The 4,194-nt window shown below is 43.0% G+C and overlaps 1 protein-coding gene across 1 annotated transcript in view; it reads left to right on the forward strand.

The window, feature by feature from the left end:
* Window positions 1-4,194, forward strand: part of COL4A4 (collagen, type IV, alpha 4) — a 150,975-nt gene that overhangs the window by 899 nt on the left and 145,882 nt on the right. The window lies entirely within an intron of this gene.

Below are 4,194 nucleotides of genomic sequence, written 5' to 3' on the forward strand. Positions count from 1 at the left end.
GCGGAAATGCCAAGAGCAGGAGGCAGCTGAGGGGAAAGGGAAAGCTCATCCAGCCGATTCTCCGCCGCGTTGAACTGGCTTTTCACGTTAAATCTTATCTGCGGAAGTGCACGGGAGGCCGCGCGCCAGCTTTGTCGGGGTGCCTCCGGCCTGAGAGGGCGCTTCTCCTTTCCTGAGGTGGCCTTGGAGGCGGACGTGCTGGGCACCGTGTGCAGAGCAGGGCTTGTGCCCTTTTCTTGTGCCACTGACCACATGGGCTCTGGCGAAGCATTCAGATCCTTCCTACAGTATTGCCATTCTCAGAATCCGTTTTACTGGAACAAATTATCAAAGTAGTAAAGTCATGATCTAGTAACATACATGCATCATGATTATTGCACCGAATATTTCGATCTAACAGCAGATCTGTTAAACAACCGTAAATCAAAGTAGTGATGACTGCAAAACTGAAACGTGACCTAAAGATACCAGTGGGTACAGTCTCAGGAACTGCCGATACTGTTGCGGTTTGTTAGCTGTGTTCATAACTGAAGAAACTGCTGGTCTCCCAAGAAAGTTTAGTGAAAAGACAGATGGAGTATTGATTCCCATCCACGGTTCACAGACCATCTGAATTCCATCTCCAGGTTAAGAACCTTTACTCTGTATCAGGGTTGCTGATGTCTGCAGTAGCTGGTCATCAGATACCACGTGTGAAATGTGTGGTTTGATGGCTGATGGTGGAGAACCACTTGTTTGCAATTAGAATGGGGTCATGGTATATTAGACCTCTGTAGGTAGGTGAAACCCTGACAGTGAAGGTGCACACTCCCCTTTATGGTTGTAGAGGGAATAATTATAAACTCCCCTCTCTTCTTTTTACGCCACCAAATGTCAACTCTGGCTGTATATTAGTATCTCTTATGGAGCCTCTAAAAATCCTAAAACATCCCAAGCCAATTACATCGGACTCCCCAGCAATGGGAGTCTGTATACTTAGGTGCCTGCGTGCTAAGTTGCTTCAGCTGGGTCTGACTCTTTGCAACCCCATGGCCTGCCCGTCTCCTCTGAGAATGGCATTCTCCAGGCAAGAATACTGGAGTGGGCTGTCACGCTTTCCTCCAGGGGATCTTCCCAATCAGGGATCGAGCGAACCCAAGTCTCTTTGGTCTCCTGCATTGGCAGGTGGGTTCTTTACCTCTAGCACCACCCGGGAAGTCCCTAGATGTTGAAGTATCTTTATTTAAGCTCTCTGGAGTTTCCCACGATGTTGCTATAGCTTCTCCACATTGATAAGAAGATTTCTTATGAAACTTTCTCCTGCCATCCTTATTAGATGAGATATAAGGTGCTCTGTTGATAAAATAAGGGTCCAAGAATACTTAGAGGCCTGTGACAGTCTTGCATGAACTGACATTACTTCCTGGAAAAAATAAAAACTCTCAATGCTGGAGTTAAATGCTCCTTCCATATGTTGAAGTCCAGAGCTTTCTTAATTTGGATTTCAATTGCCTTTTCTTGAAACAATGTCGTTTTGACTGAAATCCAGGCTAGGCTTTATTGACTTTAGAAGGGGTGGCAACAGTCAACTGCAAGTCACTTCTAATGCTACAAAAGAGCAGGAAAGAAACTTGTGATGTAAACAGGGTTGGGAGGCAGGAGTTGTTAAGTGTGGTCTCTGCAGTACAGTTTAGATTTTGCATCTTTTCCACACTTACTAGTGTGGCTTAGGGTCTTTTCTTCTGTAAATCGGCATCATCAGTGTGCCCACCTTAAACAACTGTGGGAACCTAATTCAGCAGTCAGCGTCAGCCCTTCCAGTGAACATTCAGGGTATGCTCACTAGATGGTGTTAATTAACCAGAATTTTTGATTTTTTAAAAAATGGTCTCAGAATGGACAGTTTCCCAGCTGGCTCTTGAAATGTATAAAACAAAAGGAAAGTGAGGGCAGTCCTTTTTGTAAGTACAAAGGACACAGAAATCTCTGCTTTTGACTTGGTGCCAGATGAGAGTTTTGAACAAAGTGAAATGGTAATGACCTTTGACAAGGCCTGTATTATTGTTTTTGCCCCCTTTTCATGGTCACAATATCAGGTCTGTTTTCTGCACAGGGCTTAAATGTGTAGTGTTTGCTTCCCTGTTTTTGGAGTTCAGCTCCAGTAGGACAGTGGCCTTTTTGGTGTTCTTTAATGTTATTGAATGAATGAAGTTAGTGCATGAATGAAGTTGTTTACTATTTGCTGAATGAATGAAACTGGATGACTTGACAAATTCACTCAGGATTCACACCCAGGTCTGATTTCTTCCAAAGTTTATGATCTTTCTATAGCCTTCTCTGGATAGGAACGTGCCTAGGCTTTTGACGTGATGTATTTTGCCAGACTGTTAGTAGCTCCTTCTTCAATCTTTCTGAAAGATTAAATTTAATATTAATTACATTTTAAATTAATTATTTTCAAACTTCACCTCAGCACTTAGTCATCTCTCTTCTTTCAAGAACCTTCTGTTTTAAATACTCGAAAACAATTAGACACAGGTTCTTTCACAGTCTCAATTCAGTTCAGTTCAGTTCAGTCACTCAGTTGTGTTCGACTCTTTGCGACCCTGTGGACACCAGGCTTCCCTGTCCATCACCAACTCCCGAGCTTACTCAAACTCATGTCCATAGAGTCGGTGATGCCATCCAAACATCTCATCCTCTATCATCCCCTTCTCCACCTGCCTTCAATCTTTCCCAGCATCAGGGTCTTTTCCAGTGAGTCAATTCTTCGCATCAGGTGGCCAAAGTATTGGAGTTTCAGCTTCAGCATCAGTCCTTCCAATGAATATTCAGGACTGATTTCCTTTAGGATTGATTGGTTTGATCTCCTTGCAGTCCAAGGGACTCTCAAAAGTCTTCTCCAACACCACAGTTCAAAAGCATCAACTCTTCAGTGCTCAGCTTTCTTTATAGTCCAACTCTCACATCCTTACATACTGGAAAAACCATAGCTTTGACTAGACAGACCTTTGTTGGCAAAGTAATGTCTCTGTTTTTTAATATGCTGTCTAGGTTGGTCATAACTTTTCTTCCAAGGAGTAAACATCTTTTAATTTCATGGCTGTAGTCATCATCTGCAGTCATTTTGGAGCCCAAGAAAATTAAGTCTGTCATTGTTTCCATTGTTTCCCCATCTACTTGCCATGAAGTGATGGGACTGGATGCCATAATCTTAGTTTTCTGAATGTTGAGTTTTAAGCTAACTTTTTCACTCTCCTCTTTCACTTTCATCAGGAGGCTCTTCACAGTCTCAGAATTATTTTCAATTCATATCAGTTCTTGCCATTACATCTCCAAACTCTTTCTCTGCTTTTCTATGATCATGGCCCTTCCCAGGGCCTGGACTTATCATCTGTGAACTATGGTAGCCTTCTAGCTGGTTCTCTGCAATGTTTGTCCTCTGAAATCCCTTCCATGTTACTGTCTGAATAAAAGCTCACTTTGGATCAGAAAGAACCAGTTACCTTGGGGGCATCTGCAAATAACCCCCAAACTTCTGAGGCTTCCAATAAGACTCTTCTTCTCCATTTATACACATTCTGGGGAAGGAAATGGCAACCCACTCCAGTATTCTTGCCTGGAGAATTCCAAGGACAGAGGAACCTGGCGCAAAGAGTCGGACATGACTGAGTGACTCACACATACACACATATTTTCTTCACAGGGTATAAGGAGGTGGGAAAGGGGTTGCGGGGCCGGGGGTTCTGCTTATCAAAACCACTCAGAAACCTCCTGGAAATTCCCACTCAACCTGTTCTCTGATCTCCTCTGAAGGGGAAGAGAATTCAGCGAATCAAAAACGGCTCTAAAAGCTGCCAACTACTGTGACACTTGCTACATCTATTTCACATCTCATTGACCAAAGTGGTCACACTTCATTTTGAAAGCGATGAGGCAATAATCTTCCACATGCCTGAAAAAGCACTAGTAAAAGGTTTGGTGAATGTTAGTTACACTCCTCACATACATCGTGTAACTTGCTTTACTAAAGCTTCCAGAAGTTTCTCTTTTTCTTTATAGATTACTTCACCCTTCTTTGGGTAGAAAAGAATGTTCCAAAACCAACTTTTGAAAAATCTTGTGTATCACTCATGTCTCAAGTTCACCATACACCCTTCTTTACCTTATGCCTTGGTACTTGCCATTCTTTCCACTTTCAGGAACCACCCACCC

The sequence above is a fragment of the Bison bison genome, unplaced genomic scaffold, assembly GCF_000754665.1.
Source record: "Bison bison bison isolate TAMUID 2011002044 unplaced genomic scaffold, Bison_UMD1.0 scf7180017864068, whole genome shotgun sequence".
Classification (NCBI taxonomy): domain Eukaryota; kingdom Metazoa; phylum Chordata; class Mammalia; order Artiodactyla; family Bovidae; genus Bison; species Bison bison.